Here is a 14,134-nt window from a genome sequence, read left to right as displayed (position 1 = left end):
CCTCATTAGGCACTGGGTTCATAAAATTCACAGCAGAAATGGGGATGAAAACCCTGTCTCCTCCCAACCCCTCTTTCTGACCCTTTCCTTCTCTTCCACCTGCTTATTTTATAACAAGGCCTCTGGAGTCTGAAGCAGATTAGCAAACAAATAAATCCTTTAATGTCATGGAATACTTTCTGCAGCATAAATGGGATTAATCTGCCAACCCAGCAAATTCTACATTTCAAATACCTCAGCTGCATTAATAAGCCACTCTGCCAACCCCCTAATTTATGGCACAAAGGTCATTTTATTTTCATGTTTGCCCTGGTTAGACTTTCTCCTTTCTTCCCTCCCTTTCCATCTCCCGCTCTCTTGTTTTCCCCCTTTGAAAATGTCCTGTACGCAGCCTTCAGACAAGCATCAAAGAGCACAAATAATAACCTGTGGTTCCCAGAGAAGCCAGAAGAGTGAAGGAAGGTGGGGCCTGAGCCGCCCTTCACCAGCCCCAGAATTTCCCGCGGCCGCCTCTGTGTGGCCCTGGCTGGACAGCGTTGGGCTGAGTGAGGCCTGGACGGCACGGCCAAACGCAGGCGCTCTATGGCCTCGAACCTTGTTTCCCCAAATTTTACTGTAATCATGAAGCAAAGCTGGGCTGGTTCTGTAAACCCTACTCAGACATTTTAAGAACTGCAAATGGGTGGAGTTTTGTATGAATGGAGAAGGCAGGCCGCCTGATCTCTGAGCTCAGAGTTAGAAGGTATCTCCAAGTGCCATTGAATTCAAGGACTTGCTCAAGGTCACAAAGTAAGAGGGTCAAGCGGGTGGTTTACAGTCACTGGTTCTTCCGTCTGCCTGAGCCAGCCTGTTCCCACCCAACCGCACTGCTTCCCTGAGGAAAGGATCGCTGCACTGCTCTCTCACTCAGGAGCCTGAAGGGGAAAAGGCTATTTTGGGGTTATTTACTCAAAAGCCATTGGGTATATTCTGAGTCATATTAACATTTCCCTTTACTCACCCTTTGAAACCCGAACACCATGAGTCACTGTTCTGTCCTCTTGGTTAGTGACCGAAGGGAAATGCTTCATTTTGAGAAGTAGGGCCTCCTGGCTGTTGTGGATATGTTTCTGAGAGTCACAATGGACACAGATGTGATGAAGAGTGAGGCCATAAGATCCATGCAGCTGTGAACCCCAAAGTCCTCATGGCACATGAGCCAGAGAGACTCCTCCTTCCTGAAATACACGGTGTCCATCAGGCCTTTAAGCTAAAATAGTAGGAACAATGGGGTAAGGAAGAGCAAGATGGTAAGCATGTTTCTCAAGAACAGTCATGACATCAGGACCTTTCATTGTAAGATAGCAAAGCTTAACAAATGAAGTACAGGAACATTCCACACAATGGATGGATCTTAGCAACAGGATACTGAATGAAAAAGAGGGTCCCCAAAGGCCACATGACACCCTTTATATAGGTTAAAGCATGGTTTTAAATCCATGAGCAGTTTAGGAAGACAATGCAACTACACAGAAAGAAAAGGAGTTAACGGGCTCAGGATTCAAGATGGTGGGGAGGAGAGACGTGATGCCAGCTGGGAAATGTATGAGTAGATATGAGTTATTTTCTGGTCCTGCTTTCGTTTGGGAGATGGGTTCATAGATGGTAAGTATTTACATAATACATTTACATGTTATTTACAAACCTAGGATTTAGCAGGCACATTATTTCTATTAATACTTGCATGTATGTGAGCTAAGTCACTTGTCATGTCCAACTCTTTGCAACTGCATGGACTGTAGCCTGCCAGGCTCCTCTGTCCATGGGGATTCTCCAGGCAAGAATACCATGTGGCTTGCCATGCCCTCCTCCAGGGGACCTTTCCGACTGGAACCCAGGGATTGAGCCCACATCTGTTTATGTCCCCTGTGTTGGCAGGCGGGTTCTTTACTGGTAGCACAGCCTGGGAAGCCCCTCCCCACTGATAACCACCAGTTTGTTCTCTATGTCTGTGAACCTGTTTCTGTTTTGTCATGTATTCCTTTGCTTTACCTTTCAGATTCCGCACATAAGTAACGAGTATTTATCTTTCTCTGATTTCGCCCACTAAATATAATGTTCTCTAGGTCATCCATGTAGCTGCAAATGGCATGATTTTATTCTTTTTTATGGCTAAGTCATATCCATTTCTTTATCCATCTTCTTTATCCATTCATCTGTTGCTGAGCGCTTATATTGCTTCCATGTCTTGGCTATTATAAATAATGCTGCAGTGAACACTGGGATGCATGTATCTTTTCAAATCTTCTGTATCCACATCTTCTTTATCCATTCATCTGTTGCTGAGTGCTTAGGTTGCTTCCATGTCTTGGCTATTATAAATAATGCTGCAGTGAACACTGGGATGCACGTATCTTTTCAAATTACTGTTTTCATTTTGTCTGAGTCTTTTTAATTGATCACAAATATTACAAAACTTTAATCCAACTTTAACTCATTCTTCTTAAAGCAGCTGTGCCATCCCAGGTGTCCCTTCTGTCAGCCAACATCTATCAACAGTTAAAACACATCAGCTTCTCTCTTCCTGGAATCCATTTACAACATGAGTTTTTTAGAGATGTCCAAGGCTGTTTATGGCAACATTGTACTAGCAAAAGCATGAAAAAATCCTAGAAACAGCCCAAAGGTGTATCAATAAGAGAATGATTGAATAAATTACGGTATAGCCATGCTGTGCACGCATGTAAAAAGAACAAGAGACAGTTTTATAGTGATAGCTAGCTACCAGCCGTGTGTTAAGTGCACTTATACAGGTTGTCTGATACATTCTCGGCCAGTCAGTTGTCAACCAGGGACGGTTGAAAACGGGAGATCTAAGAGGTCAAGTAACTTGCCCAGATTACACAACTAGCACAGTTAGGCTTCAAGTCACGAAAGTGTGTAAATGTGTGAAACGTTTTGAGAAATACGTACCAAGGTTGCAATAGCAGTTATTACTCTAAAACATGGTCAAGTTATGGATGTTTTTGCTTGGCTTTAAAATAAAAAGAACAAAGCTTGTGTGTCTCAGACCCATTCCTTTCTTCCTGGCTGTTCCCACTGCTCCCAGGTAAGCCCAGGTTTTGTCCTCTCATGCTTGGTTTACACACTAGTCTCCTGGGCTCTGCTTTTTCTCTAAACATCCTATCTGACCCGTCCCTCCAGCGGGTACCCTGCCTTCCAAGAAAGTCCTGCTCTTTGGGCTGGATTCACCTGACCACCTCTTAATGATTCAAACGTTTCTTTGTCCAGGGTTCAATCTGACCAGCTCTGCTGCAAGCAGCCTCATCTTTTCCCTTCCCCTCACTGTTCCACGTTTCTGCCCCTTCGTGTCCTGACATGGTTTGCAGCCTCACCCGCTAGGACCCCACCGTCCTTCTTTTCAGCTCTCAGCCAAAGACCACCGCTTCATAAAACTGTCCCTCCATGGCTCTGCCAACTTTCAGTACTGCCCCCTCTCCATGCCTTGCTGTGGCATCTGGGCCATTCATTTTGGTACTGTGTTCTTGTGGTTTTTAATATATTTAATTTATTGGGTGTTTAACAAATATTTTATTTATTTGGCTGCATTGGGTCTTAGTTTTGGCATTCCAATTCTTAGTTGAGGCATGTGGGATCTAGTTCCCTGACTAGGGATCGAACCCAGGTCCCCTGCTTTGGGAGCCTGGACTCTTAACCATTGGACCAGTGAGGAAGTTCCTATTATGCTTTATTCCTTTTAGGAATAAAGTGACTCTTAAAGGCAGACAGCACCTGTTGTCCTTTTTTGAAACATTCAGCACTGTGTTCTCTCTCTACCTGCTGTCCAAGAAACATATATTTAATAATGTCAGTGAATTAACGTGGCCATGTTTAAAATAGCAAGCTTACGGATACTGTCCGTAAACAGAATCATAGATGACTTAACTGAAGTATAAAACACATAAGCATTACTGCCAAGTAAATCTTCCCCTGTTGTTACACCAGTCCCTCCATGACTGGCCTTCTCATCCTTGAACCGAACCCCTTCCATGGCATTGCTACCACACCTGTCCAGCTGGATGCTCACGGGAGCGTCTGCCTAGAACTCACCTTGGATTTTGGACTAGGTTTGAACCTTTAGCTAGTGGTATTTATCTTCCATCACCAAGCTATCCAGGGGCCCACCCAGAGTCACCTCATTAGCATAAAATCAGGCCAGGTTGAAAGGGGATGATCCCCTGGAGAAGGAAATGGCAGCCCACTGCAGTATTCTTGCCTGGAAAATTCCATGGACTGAGGAGTCTGGCAGGCTCCAGTCCATGGGGTCGCAAAGTCAGACACGACTGAGTGACTAACATATATATATATTGAGAATATATATATATTGAGAAGAGCACAAGACACTCTGCTCGCCCCAGGAGGAAAGTACGAGGGTTTTAGGAGCCCTGTGCCAGGAACCGGGGATGAAGACCAAATATGTATTTCTTATTATATCACATTATCACACCCTCAAACACAAAACTCACACCTACCTTTTAAGGTGGTAAAGGATAAAAATGAAGTAACGTGTGTGTGTGTGTGTGTGTGTGTGTGTGTGCACACGCACGTGCGTGTGTAACCCAGACCCCCTCAAAGCTCAGGGGCCTTTCCTTCCCACCTCCCTCCCAGCTCTGGTTCTAAGCACAGGGCATAGCCTCCCTACGTGCACGTCCTTCTGCCCTTTAAACACATCCTGTGGAAATTTGAACAATTCAGAGACGTTTTTCTGAACAGGCATCACCTGTTCTTTTTCACAAGGATTATTTATGTGTTCAATCTGACACTTGTTGTTTCTTTTTTTCCTCACAGAGTTTCCCTTTCTTGTGAATCATATTCCTGGCCAACAGGGGCATACTTATCATTTTTTCCTGAACTTTCCAAAGCCTGTTTTCCGAAGTCCAGGACTCACGTCAGCTCAGCCTGATGGTCCCTTTCCTCTGTTTGACCAGGAATGACGCAGTCATTTTTGCTCGAGGTTCCTGGAAATTACACAATAGCCATTAAGTTCTTTTTCGTCAGATTTAAGTCAAGAATAGAAGTTCCCTTGTTGCTTCCTCTGTCTTCTTGGTGATGAGGGCATTAGGAAGACTGGCAAGGACTTACCACATGGTTTACTTTTTTTCCTGTACCTTTTTTATTTTTAATTGAGGTATAGTTGATGTATAATATCATGTGGTTTACTTTGAGCAGACTAAGACTTCTGCTAAAATCTGAAACTTTGATGCTGGTCTCCATCATCGCCTAATTTACCTGTTAATTATCTGATATGGATAAAACATTTTCTCACTTGACTTTCAGAATAATAAAACAGTAATAGCTTTACATTTATTGTGCATTTTCAATGTGTATACCAGGCACTTGTAAGAGCTTTAAGTACAACATAATTTTTAAGCTTAAAAGCAACTCCATGCTTTTATATATATATATATATAACTTAGTTTAAAAAAGAAGGATATCCTGTCATTTGTGACATCTTGGATAGACAGCGAGGGTACAATGCTAAGTAAAAAAAGTCAGAGAAAGATAAATACTACATGGTATCATTTATATGTGGAATCTTTTTTTAAAAAAACAGATACTGTGTGTGTGCTAAGTCACTCCAGCCATGTCGGACTCTTTGTGACCCCATGGACTATAGCCTGTCAGGCTCCTCTGTCCATAGGATTCTCCAAGCAAGAATACCGGAATGGCTTGTCATTTCCTCCTCCAGGGGATCTTCCCAACCCAGGGATTGAACCCATATCTCTTAAGTCTCCTGCATTGGTAAAGGCAGGTTCTTTACCATTAGTGCCCATCTTTTTTTTTCCTTTTTAAATAGATACAGAGAGTAGAAAAGAGGTTGCTAGAGTCTAGGGAGTGGAGGAAAGAGGTTAGTAAAAGGGCACTAACTTTAATTTTGTGACTCTAGTTGATAACACTGTATTGTACAGTTGAAATTCGCTAAGAGAGTAGAACTTAATGTTCACACCAAAAAAAAAGGCAAATGTGAGGTGATGCATGGGGGAAATCATTTCACAATGTACACATACATATATCAAATCATCACACTGTAGACTTTAAATATCTTACAATTTCATTTGCCAGTTATACCTCAAAGCTGGAAAAAAAAGCAGTCAAAACCAACCCCATAAGGTAGGTGCTATTATTAGTTCCCATTTTACAGATATGGAAACTGAAGCACAAAGACTTTATGGAATTTACCTAAAGCCACGAGGCTTGCAAGTAGGACAAGGAGGATTCTAAGCTGTCTCAAGCCACCACTCTTTATGGCTTCTCCTGCTTGGGTTCTAACACCAGTTCCCTAACTCACCAGCTGCCTGATCTTGGGGAAAGTTGCTTAAAGTATGAGTCTCAATCGCCTCATTTGCAAAACTTGGAATAACAATATCAGCATTGTAGGGATTGTCATGAAAATGAAGTGAAGTGTGAAGGGGACACCAGAGTGTCACAGCACCCTGCCACCCACATCTTCTCTGCTCCCAAGCTGCTCCCTCTCTTCACGTGTTCCTAGTCTGACGTCAGATTCCATCATATAATCAATGCATACACTTGTGTTGTTTCCCTAAAAAGATATTGCGTGGTAGTGTGTCTTTGTATAAATGGCATCGATGAATCAAGGAAGTATATCATTTCCTTGTGCATTTGTTTTGTCTGGCTAGTGTATTGATAATTTAAGGGGCAAGAGACATATCTTGAATTTGTTTGAGTTCTTTCAAAGCCCAATGTTGAATCTCACACTCTCTAAATACTCGATAAACAGTTGTTGTCCTGTGCTTAATAGCTCAGTTGAGTCCGACTCTTTAGGACCCCATGGACTGTAGCTTGCCAGGCTCCTCTGTCCATGGGGGTTCTCCAGGTAAGAGTTCTGAAGTGGGTTGCCATGCTCTCCTCCTGGGGATCTTCCCAACCCAGGGATTGAACACAAGTCTCCTGCACTGTAGGCAGATTCTTTACCATCTGAGCCACCAGGGAAGCCCAAGAATACTGGACTGGGTAGCCTATTCCTTCTCCAGAGGATCTTCCTGACCCAGGAATGGAACTTGGGTCTCCTGCATTGCAGGCAGATTCTTTCCCAGCTGAGCTACCAGGGCATATTAGTGTTTGCCCATAAAAGCAAATGTAGCAGCTCTGCACTGTGCTAAGTAAAAGATGCTTTTTTTCCACCCCCAGTGCAGGATTGTATTCTCCTCCAGGGTCATTTTTCCTTCCATCAGAGAGGGGGAGGAGGGGGCCAGGGCAGGGGGCAGCACTTTCAGGAGGGTGTAGAGAGAACAGCCACCCAGTGCTCAGCTGTCAAGTCCTCTGCGCCCAGCCTTGCCAGGTGACACTATAAGGAAGCAGAGGAGGCCACTAGCTGGAGGGGGAGGTGGGTGGACTTGTCTGGACGCGGCACTGAGGTCCAGAGCTGCAGAGTCCGCAGGAAGACAGAAGGACACAGCTGAATTCTCTCCTCTGAGGTTTGGGGCACGTGTGTGCTGGGCTTGCGCATCCCGCCCCCAATTGTGTGTGCTCATACAGTCATGTCCGACTCTGCAGACGTGCTTCTGCCAACGTCTCGGCGGGACTCGATGAGAGGACGGTCAGGAAGCAGCCCTGCTGGGAGAGAGGGCAGCTGTCCACACCAGGGACAGGCTGAGCGCAGGCCGGAGTGACTGGAAGCCAGAGCACTGCAGTGGTATCTTGTGGCTGCAGTTTTCCTGTCTCGCCCACTCAAGACTTTTATGACTCCTGCTGGAAAGCAAGCAAATCAACAAAATTAACTCATCTGAAAGCTGACCTGCTAAACCTGGAGACCATTCTTTCTCCCCTGAAATTAGTAAAGTTCCTAAATTGTTGATCTGTAAGGATGTGAAGTCCTGTCCTGACTCTGGGGACATTTTTGTTGTTGTTTAGTCCCTAAGTCACGTTCAACTCTTTGGGACCCCTAAACTGGAGCCCGCCAGGCTACTCTGTAACTGTAGCTATTCTCCAGGCAAGAATACCAGAGTGAGTTGCCCGTTTCTAATCCAGGGGATCTTCCGCACCCAGGGACTGAACCTGTGTCTTGGGTGTCTGCTGCATTGGCAGGTGGATTCTTACCACTGAGCCATCAGGGAACCCCGGGGGTGTTTTTAATTGCTCTTTAGTGGTTTCAAAATTAGAAAGAGTAGATTGCCAGTTGTACCAGGATTACCTCCTCCTCATTATTAAAAGGGTGACAGAAATAAATTTGTGTGGCACACACTTCTGTAGTATATCTACTGGCTTATAAATATTTTACACAATTACACTAATTGGATTTTGAAAAAGGTCAAGAGTTGCCCGGCTCCTATTGCACACAGAGAAATGTCCCTGTGGGTTTCCAGGGGTTCTTTTTGTTTCTCTTTGCTTTTTCATCTTTAGGTTCTGTTTTGATTGACAGGGCCCAATGCTGGGGTTGCTTATTGTGGGAAACCTGCTTTTCTTTGTGTATTTATAGAAATTGAAACATGCTTCTGGATGAGCTCTGCTTCCTAATGAAAGGCAGCCCTATGTTTGGTTTCTCAAGTCACTCAGCTCCTATTGGGAACTGTCCTCACCATGGGAGTGACCGTGGCGGGTGGCCGCGTTCCCCGCACCCACCCCCAGTCAATGAGAGATTATTCGGTTTGTTAATCAATAAAAGATAAAATCTTTTTCTGCACTTTGTGCTAGAAATGAACACTTATGACTCTTCTCAGATGTCGACCTCAGCGCTCTTCCTGTCCATTCTGCTGGATGACGATGTTGCCAGCTCCAGGGGCAGCGCTCCCTGTGGGTTCACTGCTCCAAGCTCCCGGGCTGCATGCCCCCTGTGGGACCTTGATTCCTGGGAGCAAGGGCCTTTCCCCTTCCCGTGAGGCTTCCTTTCTTTCTGATCTGTTCCCTCAGTACCTAGTTGTTTCCTCCTCTCTCTGGCTCTATCCCCCTTCTGCCAAAACCATTCCTGAAGCCCCACTTTACCTCGTCTCTCCGTGGATGAGACTCTGAATGGCATGACGGACTTTGGAAAACTGTTCAAGAATTATGTTTTCCAGAGTGCCTTGGGATGGGTATCCTGAGTGGCTCAATGGTAAAGAATCCACCTGCCAATGCAGGAGACTCAGTTCGATCCCTGGGTTGGGAAGATCCCATGGAGGAGGAAATGGCAACCCATTCCAGGATTCTTGTCTGGAGAATCCCCAGGGACACAGGAGCCTGGCAGGCTACAGTCCATGGAGTGGCGAAGAGTTGGACACGACTTAGCATTTAAACAACAACGGTACCTTGGAACATTTCTTCTGAGAAACACTTTTCAAGAAAAGGGGTGTCTGGACATTAAGGGAGAAGTGTCAAAACATATCTTTCTTTTGGACAGTCAATTAACCTTGTTGGTCAAAGTTAAAATAAGCCTAGGAAAGGTCCTGTGTTTAAAAAATGACCAATGAACCCATAGGAACAGAAAAATTAAATGTAGTTTAACTGTGGTTTAACTGTGTTTAACCCACAATTTCCCAGATGGTCTGTACTTGTTTGCTTCTTGGCGCTGGGGGCCTCCAGGACAGGCATTGGGAATCCCTGTCCTAGAGCATCCTGGCCACCTTCTAGGTCCAAGGAAGTCACAGTAACTTAGCAGAACTGTTCCATCAGGCTCCACAGAGCTGTCTATTACGTTTAAATGTTTATGTTGTCGTCCTAAAGTAGGTAACATCTAGAAGTTGAGTTGGATTTATTCTTAAAGCCTCATTATGCAGAGACTGTTCTGCTGGTGCCCATGAGAAGGGCCATTTGCTACCCTGGCCCAATCTAGGTGGTGAGTCTGGAGAGAGACAAACTGAAAATGTTGTAGAATAAGGCCAAGTGACAAGAAAGGCCTCTTGAGGAAACAGGACCCCTATCTGTGTCCTCTGTGGCATTTAAGTCAAGAAACTGGATTTGGTCAGTGCACTCAGGTGACCAGACTCAACACTGCTGATTCCCATTAAGAAGACTCACACACAACACCAAATGCTGCCGGAGATGTGCAGCAACAGGAACTCCCATTCACTGATGGTGGGAATGCAAATGGTATAGCTACTTTGGAAGGTGGACTACAAGGAGAACAAACCAGTCAGTCTTAAAGGAAATCAACCCGGAATATTCATTGGAAAGACTGATACTGAAGCTGAAGTTCCAGTACTTTGGCCACCTGATGCAAACAGCTGACTCATCAGAAAAGACACTGGTGCTGGGAAAGATTGAAAGCAGGAGGAGAAGGGGACCACAGAGGAGAGTTGGTGGATTCTGCTTTATTGACTATGCCAAAGCCTTTGACTGTGTGGATCACAATAAACTGTGGAAAATTCTGAAAGAGATGGGAATATCAGACCACCTGATCTGCCTCTTGAGAAATGTGTATGCAGGTCAGGAAGCAACAGTTAGAACTGGACATGGAACAACAGACTGGTTCCAAATAGGAAAAGGGGTACGTCAAGGCTGTATATTGTCACCCTGTTTATTCAACTTATATGCAGAGTACATCATGAGAAACGCTGGACTGGAAGAAACACAAGCTGGAATCAAGATTGCCGGGAGAAACATCAATAACCTCAGATGTGCAGATGACACCACCCTTATGGCAGAAAGTGAAGAGGAACTAAAAAGCCTCTTGATGAAAGTAAAAGAGGAGAGTGAAAAAGTTGGCTTAAAGCTCAACATTCAGAAAACGAAGATCATGGCATCTGGTCCCATCACTTCATGGGAAATAGATGGGGAAACAGTGGAAACAGTGTCAGACTTTATTTTTCTGGGCTCCAAAATCACTGCAGATGGTGACTGCTGCCATGAAATTAAAAGACGCTTACTCCTTGGAAGGAAAGTTATGACCAACCTAGATAGCATATTCAAAAGCAGAGACATTACTTTGCCAACAAAGGTTCGTCTAGTCAAGGCTATGGTTTTTCCAGTGGTCATGTATGGATGTGAGAGTTGGACTGTGAAGAAGGCTGAGCGCCGAAGAATTGATGCTTTTGAACTGTGGTGTTGGAGAAGACTCCTGAGAGTCCCTTGGACTGCAAGGAGATCCAACCAGTCCATTCTGAAGGAGATCAGCCCTGGGATTTCTTTGGAAGGAATGATGCTAAAGCTGAAACTCCAGTACTTTGGCCACCTCATGCGAAGAGTTGACTCATTGGAAAAGACTCTGATGCTCTGAGGGATTGGGGGCAGGAGGAAAAGGGGACGACAGAGGATGAGATGGCTGGATGGCATCACTGACTCGATGGACGTGAGTCTGAGTGAACTCTGGGAGTTGGTGATGGACAAGGAGGCCTGGCGTGCTGCGATTCATGGGGTCGCAAAGAGTCAGACACGACGGAGCGACTGATCTGACCTGATCTGATCTGATCAATGATTCAATGGACATGAGTTTGAGCAACCTCCTGGAGATGGTGAAGGACAGGGGAGCCTGGCGTGCTGCGGTCCATGGGGTTGCAGAGAGTCAGCCGTGACTGAGCGACTCAACAACAACAACTTTGGAAGACAGTTTGGCAGTTCCCTACAAAACTAATGTACTCTTACACTGGCTGTAGTTGTGGTTCAGTTGCTAAGTTGTGTCTGACTCTTTGCGACCCCATGGACTTTAGCCTGCCAGGCTCCTCTGTCCGTGAGATTTCCCAGGCAAGAATACTGGAGTGGGTTGTCATTTCCTTCTCTAGGGGATCTTCTCGACCCAGAGATTGGACCTGCATCTCCTGCACTGACAGGTGGATTCCTAATCACTGGATCACCAGGGCAGTCCTGCTGACCTGTTTTTAGTATTCTCCACCACCTGAATGTAAGTTCAGGAAGACACACGTTGTGCTGTCATCTTGTTCGCCATTGAATCCCCACTTTACCCATAGAAAGCATTCTATACATATTTGAGTGAATATGCCTCTGTAGACAGTTTTCTCTTATGAATCTGTCCTTTTCCTGGACACAATATTCTCATTTGTTTCAAGCGTTCTCCATATGCCATGGTACTCCCTGGCCACAGCGTAATTTTTTCCAAGTTGTCCTTAAAATACAACACTGGGTCTGACTGAACTTGCACAGAATACAAAGAGGTTGTCTCCTCCGTTTTCTGTCCATGCTGGAGCTCAGGAGTTAGCTTTTGTTAGGGAAGGGTAAGTTAGCCACCCTTGCCAAATGTACAGTCATTTCAGATGCTGCCAGACTCCTGCTCCATGGGGCACTAGTTAATAGTAACCAGCTGCTTTCACCTATAACCACCAAAGCCGCAATCTTTAGCACTTGCAAGTTCAGAGGTCTAAATACTCCCACCGTGGTTGATTTCAAGCCACTAAGTGAAGTTCACTGGTCGTGGCTTTGGGGAGAGCTGCTAAGTGTCAAAGAGCCAATGGACACAATGCTGCCATGCCTCCAGCTCCTACCCCACCCCCACAACCTCCGTGTTCATTGAGAAACATCCCCGAAGAGAACCCACACGTCTGCCTGTTGCACACACTGCATTCATCCGTAAAGCCAGAGTTCTATAAAATACAGACATAAAGGCAACCAGAGGGAAGGAAGGAAGGAATGGATTAAATCTCTCTCAGGTCTGCTGCTTGCGTCTCATTAGGCCTTTGGGCACATGGACACTTGCCGATTTTCATGGCTTTCCTACAACATGTAGACTTATTAACACTCCTTGTTTTCTTTTTCTGACCCAAACCAGTCGGCGAAAGAGAAGTAGCTCTTTTGTTGATGTTTTGGTTTCTCTTACTTAACGACATTCATCACTTCACCAGCCCTACCTAACTCTCACCACAGGTGTTACGACTTAGACGTAATTCAGCGAGTTTGTGGATGCGAGATGTTCCTCACGGACGGCTGTGATGTCATTTGAACACCAGGTTGTGTGTGGGTGTCTTTTGAGACTGTGCTGCAGAACTGTAATTTATTTACCATGTTTTTCTTTGGGTCAGTGGGAAAGGATTGACAATTAGTTATTTTGGCAAACGTTCAGCTATGCCTGAAAAAGGAACACAGACTTAACATGTTACATAATCACCCTTAAACCACCTCCGGGAAGTTCTCCAAGCCCCGTGTGTCAGTCTGCATCGTGCATGTCCGGACACAGCCTCTACAGGAATTCCTGTTCCATGAGGCACGGTGGAGAACTGCTGTGAGACAGAGCTGAGTTAAACTATGAGGTGGGCTTGTTAGGGGAGAGTGAAGAGAAAGAACATACCTTATCCTGAAATCCACCGCAGCCATCGCCAGGCAATGCTGAGGCACAGACTGTCCTCCCGACCGCTGGACTCTGTGGAGTTAAATGATTTTTACTTCAGAATGGAATTGTGTCTATGGGTATTTTTAAGGTGTATGTGGTAAACTTTTATTTAGGGCTTCCCCAGTGGCTCAGCGGTAAAGAATCTGCCTTCAGTGCAGGAGACACAGGTTCAACCCCTGGGTCAGGAAGATCCCCTGGAGAAGGAAATGGTAACCGACTCCAGTATTCTTGCCTGGAGAACCCCATGGACAGAGGAGCCTGGCGGGCTACAGTCCATGGGGTCACGAAGAGTCGCATTTGACAGAACGACTAAACATAAAAACTTTAACTGTGGATGCCTACAGAGAAGTACGCAGATCATAAACATACAAGTCTAGGAATTGTTGCAAAGTTAATATAGCCACGGAACCACTCCCCAGGGCAAGAAATTAACATTATCAGAAGCCCTCGTGTGTTCACCCAGGGGCCACCTCCCCACGCATTCCCAAAGGTGAGCACTAAACACCTCTTTGGAAATGTTTTCACTTCACTTTTGTGATTCCAAATCACAATTCTAATTTTTTCCCCATGATTGTCTCTAAGGACTAACTTATTCATGCTTTTCATTTAGAGTTGTGGGGTGTGTGTTGGGGGCATCACTGAGTCAGATGTTGAAATCCGTGTGAGGTCAGAGCCACCTCGAGAGCAGGCAAGTGTCTGGGTGGACTTTTTTTTGCTAGGACCCTGGTGGCTCAGACGGTAAAGAATCTGTCTGCCAAGCAGGAGGCCCGGGTTCAATGCCTAGGTCGGGAAGATCCCCTGGAGAAGGGAATGGCTACCATTCTCCAGCATTCTTGCCTGGAGAATCTCCATGGACAGAGGAGCCTGGTGGCTACAATCCATGGG

This window comes from Bos indicus, chromosome 17 (genome assembly GCF_029378745.1).
Source record: "Bos indicus isolate NIAB-ARS_2022 breed Sahiwal x Tharparkar chromosome 17, NIAB-ARS_B.indTharparkar_mat_pri_1.0, whole genome shotgun sequence".
NCBI lineage: Eukaryota > Metazoa > Chordata > Mammalia > Artiodactyla > Bovidae > Bos > Bos indicus.
Note: the sequence above shows the minus strand (reverse complement) of the source record.